Here is a 19,095-nt window from a genome sequence, read left to right on the forward strand (position 1 = left end):
CAGCTCAGCAGGATGGGGCTGAAGAATGGGTGCTATGAAACTTAAGGAAAAGAGTTAACATAAAACAAGACACAGAGACATTTATCTTAAGTAAAAGTGGGAACCGGGGACTCAAGATCTCAGGGACCAAGAGCACCACCTCAAGAAACCACACTCTTTACTGTACTCTTTAGGATTACATCAAGTGAGGAGGGAATTGCAGGTTCAGGATATAGGTTTTTTAAGTTATTTTAAAAGTCACATAGCCTGTTGCTGATTAAGCTTTTATTCTGACCTTTAGGCATTTAACAATCATTAGCATTTGAGGAAGCTTGGCATCAGCTATCTATGCATAGCGTTTCAGAGAATCCTCACTGTGCTTCCGCAAACAGCATGCCTATCTGTGGCAACCCAGGTGCCTAGGTTTGCACCTTGGTTCTCTTTGCTAATGCATATTCTGCTAACAACCACTCATAAACCACTTGGGGCCATGAGGTTCTTCTTTCTCTTATTCTTTAGAGGACATATCATGTTTGTGCAAATGGCATGCCAATCTGCACAGGTCCAGCATGCCTAGACCAACACATTATGTCTTCATTCAGCTGACCCTATGAATAACTTATGCCTTTAGGTCTTTGTTCTTAAGCTTAAGTCATTTACCATCACTGTGACTGTTTTTCAAGCAGGAAGATGGGGTAAAGTAAAGCAGGACAAGATGGAGTTTTCAGAGAGGATAAGAAAATATTGTAGGATAAGAAAATATGTCTTGCGACAGGGCAACTGGATGTCTACATGCAAAAGAGTGAAGCTGAACCCTTATCTTGCACCACATGAATATCCTTAAAATAGATGTGAATATAAAACTAAAAGCATAAAACTCCTAGGAGAAGACATAGGGGCGAATCTTCAAGACCTTGGATTTGGCAATGGATTTTTTTATGACATCAAAACAAGAGCAACAAAAGAAAAAATAGATAAATTGGACTTCAACAGAGTTATTTTACATCAAAGAACACTATCAAGAAAGTGAAAGACAAACCTACAGAATAAAAGAAAATATTTGCAGATTATACATATGATAAGGCTTCACCATAAAGAATTCCTACAAATTAGTAACAAAAATACAATTAAAAATTAAGGGAGTTCCCGTCGTGGCGCAGTGGTTAATGAATCCGACTAGGAACCATGAGGTTGCGGGTTCGGTCCCTGCCCTTGCTCAGTGGGTTAACGATCCGGCGTTGCCGTGAGCTGTGGTGTAGGTTGCAGACGCGGCTCGGATCCCACGTTGCTGTGGCTCTGGCGAAGGCCGGTGGCTACAGCTCCTATTCAACCCCTAGCCTGGGAACCTCCATATGCCACGGGAGCGGCCCAAGAAGTAGCAACAACAACAACAACAAAAAAAGACAAAAAAAATTAAACCCAATTAAAAAATGGACAAGAAACTTGAATAGACATCTCTGCGAAGAAGCTATACAACAAGCATAAGTGGAGTTCCCATTGTGACACAGTGGAAGCAGATCCGACTATGAATCATAAGGTTGCAGGTTCAATCCCTGGCCTCACTCAGTGGGTTAAGGATCTGGCGTTGCCTTCAGATGTGGTGTAGGTTGCAGATGTGGCTCAGATCCGACATTCTGTGGATGTAGTGTAGGCTGGCAGCTGCAGCTCCAATTCAACCCATAGTTTAGGAACCTTCATATACCACAAGTGCAGCCCTGAAAAGCAGTAATAATAATGATAAGCATAAGAAAAGAATCTCAGCATCTTTAGTCATTAGGGAAATGCAAATCAAAACCAAAATGAGATACCACTTCACACCTACTAGGATGGCCATTAAAAAAAAACAAAAAAAACCAAAAATCAGAAAACAAGAAGTGCTGGCAAAGGTGTGGAGAAATTGCAAACCTCATACATTTCTTGTGGGAATGCAAAGTGGTACAGCCACTGTGGAAAACAGTTTGCCTCATCCTCTAAAAGGTAAACACAGAATTACCACACAACCTAGCAATTACACTCCTAGGAGTAGACCCAGAGGAAACAACAGCAGGGACTTGAATAGATGTTTGCACCAATGTTCACTGCAGCATTATTCACAGTAGCCAAAAGATAGAACCAACCCAAGGGTCTTTTAGAAGACGAATGGATAAATAAAATGTGGTATGTCCACACACAGGAATATTATTCTGCCATGAAAAGCAATGAAGTTCTAATACATGCTACAACATGGATGAACATTGAAAATATGTGAAATGAAATAAGCCAGACACAAAAGGACAGATATTGTATGATTCCACTTACAGAAAATGTCTAGAATAGACCAAATCAGAGACAGAAAGTAGATTAGAGGTTACTAGGGGCTAGAAGGAGGAAAGAAATTGGAGTTATTACTGAATGCTTACAGGGCTTCTGTTTGGAAGGATGAAAAAGTTTTGGAAATAAGTGGTAGTGATGGTAGCACAACACTATACATATAATTAATGCTGCTGAATTGTATATTTGTAATGGTTAAAATGGCATATTTAATGTTATATATATGTTACACCAAATTTTTTAAAATAATGTAATATGCTAAAAATAATTGAATTGTACACTTTAAATGTGTGATTTGTATGGTGTATGAATTACATATCAATAAAACTGTTAAAAAGGAAAAAAGGACTACTTTAGGTCTATTAGAAGAAAACATGGGTGAATTTTTTTACAAACTGACAGTGGAGAAAACTCCCAATTACTACTATAAACAATAAAGAAAAACGATTAATTTAACTACATAAATATAAGAAGACTTTGCATGAAAAAAACTATAATTAATCAGACAACAAGTGACAAATTGGAAAAAAACACAAGTTATGTAACAATACACTTATATTGTTCATATATAGAGTGCTCCCCAAATTGAGAAGCTAAAAAGACCAACTATAATTTAAAATTAGCAGAAGTACACATATAGAAAAAGAATTGTAAATGACACTTAAACATAAAAAGATGCTCAACCTTGCCGATAATAAGATAAATTTAAATTAAATATGCAGTGTGATCCTGTTTTTCATCTATCAAATTGGAAAAAATCCAAAACTTTGACACTGTTCCACTAGAAATGAGAAAACTGTTAACTTTCATTCATTGTTGTTGGAAATGCAAGAGAGCACAAATCCCATAGGAGAGGAACTGGACAGTATCTTGTAGAACCACACACAGATTTACTCTTTGACCCGGCAATTTGATGTTACTTCTAGGACTCTCTCCCAAAGATACCTTGGCAAAGATACAGAATTAAGTATATAAGAGTGAAATATTTCAAATAGCCCAAATAACCATCATTAAAGATTGGGCTGAATCAACTAGGGAGCAAACACACTATACAGGGCCCTGCAGCAGTACCAGATGGACAACATAGAAGGCTAGGATTTGTCCGGATTGGAGGCCAGTGGCCTGGGGGAGGCGGGGGAGCTAGCTAGAAGCTGGGCATGGAGCTGACGGTTTACAGGTACATATGTGACTTTTGCTGGTTGGTCCTCCATTGAAAGTAGGGGCCAAAATTAGGGAAGGTGGGTTATTAATCAACTCCTGGTCATTTGGGGCCATTACTTGTAGGGGTTATTTGGCTTTTTAAGCTGGTTTGACTCCCTGGGCTGGTCACTGCACATACCAGGTTGGCTTCTTGGGCTGGATGCTGCAGGTTGTGAGTGTTCTATGTGGCGGGGGTGGGGACATTGCATGCAGTGACTTGATGTGGAATCTCAGTTCCCAGACCAGGAATTGAGCCTGGGCCACAGCTGTGAAAGTTCTGAGTTCTAACCACTAGACCACCAGGGAACTCCCCAGAGTTCTATTTTTGTATATAGTCTGGCCATTGCCCATTTGCATATTCAGGAATGTCTTAATTGTAGTGGTAATTGACTATATACACTTGTCAAAATTCATGGAACCTAAAACCATATTCACATGTCTAATTATTAGTAATACTGGAAGTAACATTGACACTATCACAGGAGTATTGAGTGTGGTAAGATTTAGCACATATTATCATGTTAATGTTATTAGAAACAGATTTTTTTTGTCTTTTGTCCTTTTTAGGGCCACACTCGCGGCAGATGGAGGTTCCCAGGCTAGGGGTCTAATCAAAGCTGTAGCCACTGGCCTACACCAGAGCCACAGCAATGCCAGATCTGAGCCACATCTGCGACCTACACCATAGCTCATGGCAATGCCAGATCCTTAACCCACTGATCGAGGCCAGGGATCGAACCCACAACATCATAGTTCCTAGTCAGATTCATTCCCGCTGTGCCACAATGGGAACTCCAGAAACTGAGATTTTTTTAAAGCTTAATAGAGGGAATATACAAGTACAAAACAAAGAAATTAAAACTCTGTAACAGTAAATTTAACTGTAAATCTTAATATAAACTCCTCTTAAAAAAAAAAAAAGCACTTATTCCCTAGATTTGCCCACTGAGGCATTGAAACAAAGACACTGAGCAACGAGCATCTCAGCATGCACACTGAACACCACTTCCTACTGAAAAGAATGAAGACTACTGAAGGAAATTACTGATTCCGGGCCTGGGACAGAAAATGTACAAGATGAACAGGAGCCATCTTGAAGTACCAGGAAGAAAGGAAGCTATCAAATAACTGGGGTAAGTCCAAGGACACAGGAGCCAACATGAAGTAGTTCCCACCAGCCTAAGACGGGAGAGGTTGAGCATCATAAGGAAAACAATTGTAATAGAATGAAACACAACAAATATGTTTAGGTCCATGAATGTCACAACACTCAAAAAAATATATATATATATATACATAATTTTCTGTCATTGGAACATTTGAAAATTGATAAAGGAAAGACTCAAGCATGCATCCTGCCTTTCCTGTGGGAACTGTATTTCAGATAACAGATAAGGAGGAAGTTTTAAAGAATTCAAATAGTGAATACTGTATGAATGATAGAACAAGAAAATTACATTTTCAATCTCCAATGAAATAATGGATCTAGAAGATAATTGCCAATGAATGTTAAAAAACCATCAGGTGGCTGGTTATTGGGAACTTTACAGTGGAGGGAGCAGGCTGATTCCACCTGAGCCCTGTGAGCAATCTTAGTACCATTGAAGGGGGTCAGCCAGCCTTAAATGCTTGTGATGGGATGTGGGAAGAGTACACAGCACTCCAACAAAGGGGTTTCAGCTAAAAAATCAAGGGGAATCTAGTCAGTCTTCTAGGTTTAGCTTCTGAGCTTTAAGAAATATGGGGGTAAAGGACTAAGCTAAATGACACACATATACAGTCAGGCAGTACAGGGGAAGCAGGGAGGAAACCTGTTTATTATTATCTTATAAGTTAAAGGAATTAAAAACAGAGAAAAATTAAAAACAGGAGCGGTATGACTATTATTTTTTAAAGCCTTTTAAAATCTTTTTTTCACTTATAATGATTTTTATTTTTTCCATTATAGCTGGTTTACAGTGTTCTGTCAATTTTCTACTGTATGGCAAGGTGACCCAGTCACACATACATGTATACATTCTATTTTCTCACATTATCATGTTCCATCATAAGTGACTAGACATAGTTCTCAGTGCTATATAGCAGGATCTCATTGCTTATCCATTCCAAAAGCAATAGTTTGCATCTATTAACCCCAAATTCCCAATCCATCCCACTCCCTCCCCCTCCCCCTTGGCAACCACAAATCTGTTCTCCATGGTATGACTATTATTGAAACTGGATGATGGATCCATGGGAGCTTATTACAACAATCTTTCCACTTTTGTGTATGTTTTTAAATTCTCATAATAAACATTTTTGGGGCTGCACTCGAGAACAAAAGTTCCAGAACCAGGTATTGAACCCAAGCCACAGCAATGACAATGCCGAATATTTAGCCTCTAGGCCACCAGGGGACTCCATAAAAAAAAAAAATTAAAATACTTATACCAATCATTCTGAGACAAAAGTTGGTGAATGCTCTCTTATAAAAAGAGCTAGCATTCCCTGAGAATGGCTGGGGCAGGGAACTGCTAAATGAGCCCAGAACTTTTAAGTACCAGATGATAAGGAAATGCTCAAGAGGGAAGGAAAAAAAAAGGTATTGAGGGCAAAAAGACACAGGAGACAACTTGAAAGAGTGCTGGAAAAATTTGAACAAAACAAATAATGAAAGTATTTGGGGGAGGATGGGATCAAGATGGTGGAATAGAAGGACTGGAGCTCAACTTCTCTCCTAAAAACAACAAAATTTACAACCAAATGCTGAGCAATCTTCAACCAAATGGAATGGAAACTTTCTAAAAGATATCCTACTCTAGAAAACAAAAAGGAGGCCACATCAAGAGGTACAAAGGGTGATTAATTGATATAAGCAACCCCATACCTCCCAGATGGGAAGTCCCCACAGAATGGGAAGAAACTGTATCACAGAGACTCAACTACAGGAGTGAGAGTTCTGAGCCCCACTTTCAAACCCCCATGTGTGGGGATCTGGCACTGGGAGAAAGAGCCCACAGAGCATCTGGCATTGAAGGCCGGTGGGGCTTGGGCACAGGAAATCCATGGGACTGGGGGAAGCAGACCCCATTCTTGGCAGGCACACACAGACTTTCACATGCACTGGGTCCCAGGGCAAAGCAGGGTCTCTGTGAGAATCTGGGTCAGACCTGGCTGCAGTTCTGGGAGGACCTCCTGGGAAAGCAGGGGTGAATGTGGCTTATTGTGGGGAAAAGGACATTGGAAGCAAAGCTCTTGGGAATATTCTTCAGGGTGCATTTCTCTGCAGGTGGCCATTTTGGGAAAATCTGGCCCCACTCATCAGCACTGAGAAGCCCCAGGTCAAACAACAATCCTGGTGGGATCACAGGTCCTGCCCATCAGTAAACTGGCTGCCTGAAGACCCCCAGGCACACAGCTGCCTCTAATCTCACCCAGATATAAAGCCCCACCCACCAGAGGGATTAGAATCACCTCCACCTACAAGTGGGCAGGCATCAGTCCCTCCCATGAAGAAGCCTACAGCAAGCCCTCATACCAACTTCAGCCACAAGGGGGGCAGACACCAGAAGTGAGAGAGGCTACAACTCTAGTATCTGTAAAAAGGTCACCACACCAAAAACTTATAAAAAAGAAAAGACAGAAAACTATAACTCAGATGAGAGAGAAAGAAAAAAAAAAAAACAGAAAAACAGCTAAGTGATCAGGAGATTCTCAGCCTCCAGGAAAAAGACCTTAGACTGTGGATGCTGAAGATGATGCAAGACATTGGAAATAAACTGGAGGCAAAGATGGATAATTTACAGGAAACACTGATCAAAGAAATACAAGATATAAAACTTAAGCAAGCAGAGATGCAAAATACAATAACTGAAATAAAAAATTCACTAGAAGCAGCCAACATCAGAATACAGGAGGAAGGAGAATGAATAAGTGAGGTGGAGGACAGATTAGTGGAAATTACGGATGCGGAACAGAAAAGAGAAAAAAGATTGAAAAGAAATGAAGAGTCTCAGAGAACTCTGGGACAACATTAAATGCACCAACATCCATCTTATAGGGGTGCCAGAAGGAGAAGAGGGAGAGAAGGGGACAGAAAAAATATTCAGAGAGATAATAGCCCAAAAATTCCCTAACATGGGAAAAGAACCATGCACACAAATCCAGGAAGTGCAACAAGTACCATATAAAATAAACCCAGGGAGGACTACACAAAGACACATATTAATCAAACTGACCAAAATTAAAGACAAAGAGAAAATACTGAAAGCAGCTAGGGAAAAGAAACAAATAACATACAGGGAACCCCAACAAGGTTATCAGCAGATTTTTCAGCAGAAGCTCTGCAGGCCAGAAGGGAATGGCATGATATACTTAACATGATGAAAGGAAAAAAAGCCTCCAACCAAGATTATGTTACCCAGCAAGGCTCTCATTCAGATTTAAAGGAGAAATCAAAAGCTTCACGGATAAACAAAAGCTAAGAGAATTCAGCAACACTAAACCAGCTTTACAACAAATACTAAAGGAAGTTCTCTAGGCAGAAAAGAAAAGACAGCAACAGGAAACAAAAATTCCACAAATGACAAGGCTTACCAGTAAGGTATACATACAATAAAGATACAAAATCATCCATGCAAAATTATGCCACCAAAATCAGAAATCATGAGAAGAGGTGGGTACAAATGCAGGACACTGGAGATGCACTTGCAATTAAGAGAACAACAACTTAAAACAATCTCATATACGTATAGACTCTTATATCAAAGCTTCAGAATAACTGCAAACCAAAAATCTACAATTGATACACAAACAAATAAGAAAAAAGCAACTCAAATACAACACTAAAAATAGTCATCAAACCACAAGAGGAGAGAACAAGAGAAGAAGGGAAGAAAAAAAGGGCAACAAAAACAAATCCAAAGCAACTAATAAAATGGCAATAAGAACATACATATCAATAATTAACTTAAATGTTAATGGACTAAACGCCCCAACCAAAAGACATAGACTGGCTGAATGGATACAAAAACAAGACACATATATATGCTGTCTTCAAGAGACCCACTTCACTTCTAGGGACACATACAAACTGAAAGTGAGAGGATGGAAATAAATATTTCATGCAAACGGGGATCAAAAGAAAGCTGGAGTAGCGATACTCATATCAGACAAAATAGATTTTAAAATGAAGAATATTTTAAAGGACCAGGAAGGACACTACATAATGATCAAAGGATCAATTCAAGAAGAAGATATAACAATTTTAAATATCTACACACCCAACATAGGGTCACTGCAATATATAAGGCAACTGCTAACAACCTTAAAAGGAGAAGTCAACAATAACACAATTATACTGGGGGACTTTAACACACCATTTACAGTAATGGACAGGTCAACCAGACAGAAAATCAATAAGGAAACACAGGCCCTGAAGGATGCATTAAACCTGATGGACTTAATAGATATTTATAGGACATTCCATCCAAAAGCAACAGAATACACATTCTTCCCAAGTGCACATGGAACATTCTCTAAGACTGATCACATCCTGGGCTACAAATCCAACCTATAACTTTAAGAAAATTGAAATCATATCAAGCATCTTTTCTGACCACAACACTATATGACTAGAAATCAACAACAAGAAAAAAACTGCAAAAAACACAAACACGTGGAGACTCAACAACATGCTACTAAACAACCAATGGATCACAGAAGAAATCCAAGAGGAAATTTAAAAATACCTAGCAGAAAATGACAGCAAAGATACAACACTCCAAAACCTATGGGATGCAGCAAAAGCTGTTCTAAGAGGAAAGTTTATAGCAATCCAAGCCCACCTCAGGAAACCAGAAAAAGCTCAAATAAACAAGCTAACTTTACATCTCAAGCAGCTCAAAAGAGAAGAACAGACAAGACCTAAAGTTAGTAGAAGGAAAGTAGTCATAAAGATCAGAGCAGAAATCAATGAAATAGAAACAAAGAAAACCATAGCAAAGATCAATTAAATGAAAAGCTGGTTCTTTGAAAAGAGGAAGAAAATTGATAAACCCTTAGCCAGATGCATCAAGCAAAAAAGAGAGATGACTCAAATCAATAAAATTAGAAATGAAAAAAATAAAATAAAATTAGAAATGAAAAAGGAGAAGTAACAAATGGACATCACAGAAATACAAAGGATCATAAGAGACTACTATATGCAACTATACGCCAATAAAATGGAAAATCTAGAAGAAATGGACAAATTCTTAGAAAAATATAATCTTCCAAGACTAAACCAAGATGAAATAGAAAAGATGAATGGACCAATCACAAGAACTGAAATTGAAACTGTGATTAACTTCCAACAAACAAAAGTCCAGGACCAGATGGCTTCACAAGCAAATTCTATCAAGCATTTAGAGAAGAGCTAACACTTATCCTTCTGAAACTATTTCAAAAAATTGCAGAGGAAGGGATACTCCCAAACTCATTCTTTGGTACCACCATCACCCTGGTACCAAAACCAGACAAAGATACCACAAAAAAAGAAAACTACAGGCCAATCTCACTGATGAACATCAATGCAAAAACCCTCAACAAAATGCTAGTAAACCGCATCCAACAACACATTAAAAGGACTGTACATCATGATCAAGCAGGATTTATCCCAGGGGTTCAAGGGTTCTTCAATATCTGCAAATCCATCAGTATGATACACCACATTAACAAACTGAAAAATAAAAACCATATGATCCTCTCAATAGACACGGAAAAAGCCTTTGACAAAATCCAACACCCATTTCTGATAAAAACCCTTCAGAAAGTGGGCACAGCAGGAACCTACCTCAACATAATAAAGGCTGTATATGACAAACCCACAGGGAACATCATTCTCAATGGTGAAAAGCTGAAATAATTCCCACTGAGATCAGGAACAAGACAAGGATGTCCGCTCTTGCCACTACTCTTCAACATAGTTCTGGAAGTCCTAGCCACAGCAATCAGAGAAGTAAAAGAAATAAAAGGAATCCATATTGGAAAGGAAGAAGTAAAACTATCCCTATTTGCAGATGACATAATACTATACCTAGAGAATCCTAAAGAGTCTACCAGAAAACTGTTAGAGCTCATCCATGAATTTGGCAAAGTCATAGGATACAAAATTAATACACAGAAATTGACAGCATTTCTATACACTAACAATAAAAGAGCAGAAAGAGAAATTAGGGAAGCAATCCCGTTTACCATCACATCCAAAGAATAAAATACCTAGGAGTAAACCTACCTAAAGAGACAAAAGACCTGTACTCTGAAAACTATAAGACACTCATGAAAGAAATCAAAGATGACACAAATAGATGGAAAGATACACCATGGTCGTGGATTGGAAGAGTTAATATTATCAAAATGACTATAATACCTAAGGCAATATACAGATTCAGTGCAGTCCCTATCAAATTACCAAGGACATTTTTCACAGAACTCGAACAAAATATTTTAAAGTTTATTTGGAAGCACAAAAGACCCAGAATAGCCAAAGACATCCTGAAAAAGAAAAATGGAGCTGGAGGAATCAGGCTTCCGGACTTCAGACTATATTACAAAGCAACAGTCATCAAAACTGTATGGTACTGGCACAAAGACAGAAATATACATCAGTGGAACAGGGTAGAAAGCCCAGAATTCTACCCACACACCTACAGCCAACTCATCTATGACAAAGGAGGCAAGAATATACAACGGAGAAAGGACAGCTTGTTCAATAAGCGGTGCAAGGAAAACTTGACAGCCCCATGGAAAAGAATGAAATTAGAACACTCCCAGACACCATACACAAAAATAAACTCAGAGTGGATTAAAGACCTAGATATAAGACCAGACACTATAAAATTCTTTTTTTTTTGTCTTTTTTGTTGTTGTTGTTGTTGTTGTTGTTGCTATTTCTTGGGCCGCTCCCACGGCATATGGAGGTTCCCAGGCTAGGGGTTGAATCGGAGCTGTAGCCACCGGCCTACGCCAGAGCCACAGCAACGCGGGATCCGAGCCGCGTCTGCAACCTACACCACAGCTCACAGCAACGCCGGAGAGTCAACCCACTGAGCAAGGGCAGGGGCTGAACCCGCAACCTCATGGTTCCTAGTCGGATTCGTTAACCACTGCGCCACGACGGGAACTCCCAGACACTATAAAAATTCTTAGAGGAAAACATGAGCCAAACACTCTCTGACATTAATGACAGCAGCATCTTCTCAGATCCACCTCTTAGAGTATTGACAATAAGAACAAAAATAAACAAATGGGACCTAATCAAACTTAAAAGTTTCTGCACAGAAAAGGAAACCCTAAACAAAACGAAAAGACAACCCACAGAATGGGAGAAAATCTTTGCAAGTGAATCAACTGACAAGGGATTAATTTCCAAAATTTATAAACACCTTCTGCAGCTCCATACCAAAACAACAAACAACCCCATCAAAAAATGGGCAGAATATTTAAACAGACAGTTCTCCAAAGAAGACATACAGATGGCCAAAAAACACATGAAAAGATCACTCATCACTCATCATTAGAGAAATGCAAATCAAATCAAAACCACAATGAGGTACCACCTTACATCAGCCAGAATGGCCATCATCCAAAAGTCTACAAACAAGAAGTGCTGGAGAGGGTGTGGAGAAAAAGGAAACCTAGTACACTGTTGTGGGATTGTAAATTGGTGCAACTACTGTGGAAAGCAGTATGGAGAGTCCTCAGAAAACTAAACATAGAACTACCATTTGATCTGGCAATCCCACTCCTGGGCATCTATCCAGAGAAAACCATGATTTGCAAAGACACATGTACTCCAATGTTCGTTGCAGCACTCTTTTCAATAGCCAAGACATGGAAACAACCTAAATGTCCTTCGACAGAGGAATGGATCAAGAAGAAGTGGTACATATACACAATGGAATATCACTCAGCCATTAAAAGGAACAAAGTACCAGCATTTTTAGCAACATGGATGGACCTAGAAATTATTATGCTAAGTGAAGTCAGTCAGACAATGAGACACCAACATCAAATGCTTTCACTGACATGTGGAATCTGAAAAAAGGACACAATGAACTTCTTTGCAGAACAGATACTGACTCACAGACTTTGAAAAACTTATGTTTTCCAAAGGAGACAGTTTGAGGGTGGGGGGATGCACTGGGGTTGTGGGATGGAAATGCTATAACATTGGGTTGTGATGATCATTGTACAATTATAAATTTAATAAATTCATTGAGTAATAAAAATATGTTAAAAAGAAAGTATTTGGAACATAACTCAAAGAATAATGTAAGATCTGAGTCTATACTGATAAAAATGAATGAATAAAGGGCAACGGGACAACTCTTTCTTAAGTATAATAAAAAAGCTACAAAGTATAATAATAAAGCTAGAAGGAATGAGGAAAATTAATAAATATAGAAAACTAATAGGGATAGGGAAAAAGAGAGAAATGGAAAAAAAAAACACCATAGTAATAATAAAGTGAATGAAAGTTTAGGGAGAAATAGAATATTTTATAGCCTGAAAGTGTCTCTTTTACAATATTTGTTGATGAAAAGGGAAAAAATAGTATGTAAGAGCCTGATAGACGCCTCCTCAAACAGGATCAAGGTTAACGTCACCAGTAGCAATGGGACATATCCGTGTTGTGCCTCCCTGAAATGATGCACAGAGAAAGGCACATCCCCTCTGACTATTTGCCCCATCAATCCAGAACCTTTGTCTAACCATGAGAAAACATCAGACAAATCCAAATTGAGGGATATTCTATCAGTTACCACTCTTCAAACATAGCAAAATTGATGCCATAACAAAATGAACAGGCAACATACTAAATGGTAGAATATATTTGTAAATCACACATCTGATAAAGGCTAATATCCAAAATAGATAAAGAACTCATACAATTCAATAGCAAAAAATAAGCAATCCAATTAAAAAATGGGCAGAAGATCTAAATAGACATTTTTCCATAGAGGACATACAGATGGCCAACGGGTACATGAAAAGATGCTCAACATTAGTAATCATCAGAGAAATGTAAATCAAAACCACAATGAGATAACACCTTGCACCAGTTAGATGGCTGTTACTAAAAAGACAAGAAATAGCAAGAGTGGGAGAAGATGCCCAGAAAGAACACTTATGCACTGTTGGTGGGAATGCAAATTGGTGCAAACAGTATGGAAGTTCCTCAAAAAGCCAAAAATAGAACAAACATATTATCTAGTAATTTCACTTCTGGATATTTATCTAAAGAAAATGAAATTCAAATTTATATATTTGAATTATATGTAATTCAAAAAGATATACATACCCCCATGGCGACAGCAGCATTATTTAGAATAGCCAGGATAGGGAGTTCCTGTCGTGGCGCAGTGGTTAACGAATCTGACTAGGAACCATGAGGTTGTGGGTTCGATCCCTGGCCTTGCTCAGTGGGTTGAGGATCCAGCGTTGCTGTGAGCTGTGGTGTGGGTTGCAGACACAATTTGGATCCTAGGTTGCTATGGCTGTGGGTGTGGCTGGCAGCTACAACTCCAATTAGACCCTCTAGCCTGAGAACCTCCATATGCCACAGGAGCGGCCCTAGAAAAGGCAAAAGGACAAAAAAAAAAGAATAGCCAGGATAAAGAAACAACTCTAAGTGTGTGTGTCCATCAATAGATGAATGGATAAAGAAAATGCCACACATACAGAGGAATATTGGGGTAAAAAAAAGAAAAAAAAACTTGACATTTGCTACAACATGGAAGGATTTTGAGAGCCTTATGCTAAGCAAAAATATCAGACAGAGAAAGACAAATACCAGGTGGTCTCTTTTATATGTGGAATCAGTTTTTTAAAAAGGAAGAAAAAAATCTCACAGATACAGAGAATAGACTGGTGGCTGACAGTGGCAACGGGGTGGCTGGTGCTGGGAGAGCAGGTGAAGGGGGTCAGAGGTAAAAAGAAAAAATAGGAGCTCCCTGGTGGCTCAGTGGGTTAAGGATCCAGTGTTGTCACTGCTGTGGTTTGGGTCGCTGATGTGGTGCAGGTTTGACTCCTGGCTCTGGAACTCCCACATGCCACAGGTACAACCAAAAAATAAAAATTAAATTAAAAATAAAGAACTCTTGGGTCTTTCTGCCTCTCTCTCACTGACTGTTTCTCTGTCTCTTTATGTGTGTGTCTCTCTCCTAAGTAAATAAAAATTGAAAAAAAAAAAATTAAGCATGAGCCGGAGGAAGGGAAGGGAAGTAAAGAAATAAAACCTTTAAGGTGTGTATATTTTTTATGATTTCTTCTGTTAATTGACCTTTTTAATTATCCGCCCAGAGCTGGGAGAGAAGACTCTCTTCCAGACCCTTCTCCTTGGCCTGTACAGGCTGCCTTCTCCTGGCGTCATCACCTTAGCTGCCCTCTGGGCCTGTCTCTGCGACCAATTTCCTCTTTTTATGAAGACAACAGTCATCCTGGGTTTGAGCCACTCTCATGACCTCATTTTAATTCGATTACCTCTATAAAGATCCTATCTCCAAGTAAGGTACCATTCTGAGATACTGGCGGCAAGGACTTTTAACATATGAACTGGGGTGGGCAGGGGACGCACAAGATAGGAACAATTTCACTGCACTCAGGACAGAGCTGAGGCCACTTAAGGCTCCATGACAACTAAATGCAATGTGGGATCCTGGACTAGCGCTTACAACATAGGGAGGATATTGGTAGAAAAACTGGAGAAATCTGAAGACGATCTGTAATTTCGTTAGCGCTATTACACTAAAGGTCATTTCTCAGTTTTGCTAAGTGAGTTACGGTTATGCAAGATGGTAGCACTGGGGCGAGCTGGGCAGAGAGCGTGCGGGATCTCTCTACTATCTCTACAATTGCTCTGGGAGATTAATTTAAAAAAAAAATTAAGACCTCTTTGAGTTGATTTCTATGAAGTAGCTAAAAGATGAAGAAGGCCAGCATCAAACGGCTGGAAAATGAGTTGCTGCTTGTCGTTATCTAGTTCTAAAAATGGAAATGCCCTCTAGTTAGGACCTCAGGCCAAAGAACCTTGCACTGAGGCAGGCAGTTGAAAGGACGGTGTACTGGAAAAATCTTATATATCTCATGCCAAGGCTCGCATGGCCTCTCCAACTAATAAAAACCTATCCATACAGCTCATGCGTTTGCCAGACGGTAAACGGGTAACAAGTTCAGGTTTTGGTCAATAAAAGTGACACTCCCGAGGCGGTGAAGCTGCGCGAGCGCGCTCCCTCCTTGCTGTGCCCCCGGCCTGCTGCCCCGCGGGGCCCGCGCCACCCATGCCTCCGCTTCTGAGCCGGGGTCCCCCGCTGACCCCGGTCCATTCCCGAGGCCCAACGGCACCGCCCAGCACCGGGTGCAAAGGAAAAGGCCCGGCTGCAAAGGAAGAGGCCAGAAAAGGAGAGAAAGAAGGAAGTCAAGTACTCAGGGTCCTCCCCTCACAGCCCACTGGGTTTGCACCACCTGGTTGCCTCCAAGCCTTCTGAGGATGATTTCAGAGCCCCTTATGGGGCGGGGGGGGGGGGGGGGGGGGGGAGGGGGGGGAGGGATCGCAGCCTCTCCATCCCTGACTGTCCTGCTCCTTTGGGGGCTTTCACGTACAGGGGGACACGGCAGGGGCAGATTTTGGCCCTTCTCCTCTCCAGAGTCCTGGTCTGCCCCCCAGCACAAGTCCTGTCCCCACCCTCCCTCCTGACCCTGGCTTTCCTGGTCCTGGTGGTGGGGGTGGGGGGACGCCCTTAAATCCACCTGCTCCCACTGCTTTTCCCCAGGAGCCCCACTCTGGAGCTCCACCTGCTGCTCTTAATGGGAAACCGGCCAGTTTTCCCCCAAACAGCAATGGATGGGGTGGGGACACCCCAGATGCCAGTAGTCTGGCATCCCCTGGCAAGGTAGGTGGGGCTCAGGGCTCCCCCCTCCCCCCAGCCTGGTGTACCATCTGGTGCCTGTCAGGGGGTGTGGTGAGCTAAGGCAGAGATGCCATTCTGTGCGAGGCCTCCTGCCAGCCCAGGATATTTGACCTTGAGCCTGTCCTGGAAGCCCAGACTGCGTTGTACCACCTTTGCCCTTGCCCACGGGTTGGACTTTATTCTCAGCGCTGGTCTTCAACTTTGAGGGCCCTGATTTCCCTGCCTGCCAGACTTGATTGAAGGAAAACTTGAAATGGCGCAGAGCCCTGATACCTCATTATTTCTCCTGATGAAAGGGTCCCTGCCACAGCCTGTGGGTTGGGGAGGTGGCAGAACCCTCATTGCCATGGCACTAAAATCAGTCCAGAGCCTGAATGCTTTTTGCTTCTCTCTTCCCCTGCTATTCTTCTTCTTCTTCTTTTTTCGGTCTTTTGTCTTTTTAGGGCCGTACTCACAACACATGGAGGTTCCCAGGCTAGGGGTCGAATCAGAGCTACAGCTGCCGACCTACACCACAGCCATGGCAATGCCAGATCCTTAACCCACTGAGCAAGGCCAGGGATCAAACCCATGTCCTCATGGATCCTAGTCAGATTCACTAACTGCTGCCATGCTGGGAGCTCCCCCCACTAGTCTTTGTATCTTCTCTGTTCAGTGATCTAGCTGTTCTCTTTCCTCTCAGCTAGAGTCCTGCACTGGGCTTTGTTTTTAGTTCCTTTTTATTTTTATTTTTTTATTATTTTTTAATAGTTATTTCCCCAATACAATTTTTTTTCTACTGTACAGCATGGTGACCCAGTTACACATACATGTACACATTCTATTTTCACACATTATCATGCTGCGTCATAAGTGACTAGACATAGTTCCCAGTGCTACACAGCAGGATCTCATTGCTAATCCATTCCAAAGGCAATAGTCTGCATCTCTTAACCCCAAGCTCCCCAACCAACCCACTCCCTCCCTCTCCCCCTTGGCAACTACAAGTCTATTCTGCAAGTCCCTGATTTTCCTTTCTGGAGAAAGGTTCATTTGTGCCTTATGTTAGATTCCAGATATGAGTGATATCATATGGTATTTGTCTTTCTTTCTGACTTACTTCACTCAGTATGAGAGTGTCTAGTTCCATCCATGTTGCTGCAAATGGCATCATGTCATTCTTTTTTATGGCTGAGTAGTATTCCATTGTGTATATATACCACATCTTCCTAATCCAATCATCTGTTGATGGATGTTTGGTTGTTCCCATGTCTTGGCTATTGTGAATAGAGCTGCAATGAACATGCGGTGCATGTGTCTTTTTTTAAGGAAAGTTTTGTCCGGATATATGCCCAAGAGTGGGATTGCTGGGTCATATGGAAGTTCTATGTATAGATTTCTAAGGTATCTCCATACTGATCTCCACAGTGGTTGAACCAGCTTACATTCCCACCAACAGTGCAGGAAGTTTCCCTTTTCTCCACACCCCCTCCAGCATTTGTTATTTATGAACTTATTAATGATGGCAGTTCTGACTGGTGTGAGGTGGTACCTCATGGTAGTTTTGATTTGCATTTCTCTAATAATCAGGGATGTTGAGCATTTTTTCATATGCTCATTGGCTATCTGTACATCTTCCTTGGAAAAATGTCTATTCAGGTCTTTTGCCCATTTTTCCATTGGGTGGTTGGCTTTTTTGCTGTTGAGTTGTATAAGTTGCTTATATAGTCTAGAGATTAAGCCCTTGTCAGTTGCATCGATTCTGGAGAACAAAAACCAAGCAGGAGGCATAACTCTCCCAGACTTAAGGCAAAAAGCCACAGTCATCAAGACAGTGTGGTACTGGTACCAAAACGGACATACAGACCAATGGAACAGAACAGAGAACCCAGAAATAAACCCAGAAACCTTTGGTCAATTAATCTTTGACAAAGGAGGCACGAACATAAAATGGGAAAAAGAGAGTCTCTTCAGCAAGCATTGCTGGGAAACCTGGACAGCTGCATGTAAATCAATGAAACTAGAACACACCCCAACACCATACACGAAAATAAACTCAAAATGGCTGAAAGACTTAAACATAAGACAAGACCACATCAAACTCCTGGAAGAGAACATAGGCAAAACATTCTCTGACATCAACCTTATGAATGTTTCCTCAGGCCAGTCTCCCAAAGCAACAGAAATAAGAGCAAAAACAAACCAATGGGATCTAATCAAACTGACAAGCTTTCGCACAGCAAAGGAAACCAGAAAGAAAACAAAAAGACAACTTACAGAATGGGAGGAAATAGTTTCAAATGATGCAACTGACAAGGGCTTTAGTTGCTTTTTAATGTATTGCCTGCCAGAGATGGGCCTGCCCCCTGGTCGCCTGGTCGTGAACCCCTCACAGATACTCCCTTTCTTACAGCTAGAGCACACATTCCACAGCGGACTGGGAAAGGCAGGCTTGAGGTGTGGCCCTGACAGGAGCTGTTGTTGCCTTACTGGCTCTTGCCCAGACCCCTGGGAAGAGAAGGCAGGTGTGATGCAGAACTCCTTTGACTGTCTGGGTGGAGCATAGAGCCTTGAGGCTGTGAGAAAGGAGGGAGAGGCTTCTGGGCTTCTCTTCTCCAGCATTCTTCCCACTGAATGGCAGAGATGGCAAACCCCATCACCCTCAACTTTGTGTTGTGCTTGTGGTTCTGTTTGCTCT

The sequence above is a fragment of the Phacochoerus africanus genome, chromosome 10 (assembly GCF_016906955.1).
Source record: "Phacochoerus africanus isolate WHEZ1 chromosome 10, ROS_Pafr_v1, whole genome shotgun sequence".
In the NCBI taxonomy this organism is placed as follows: Eukaryota; Metazoa; Chordata; class Mammalia; order Artiodactyla; family Suidae; genus Phacochoerus; species Phacochoerus africanus.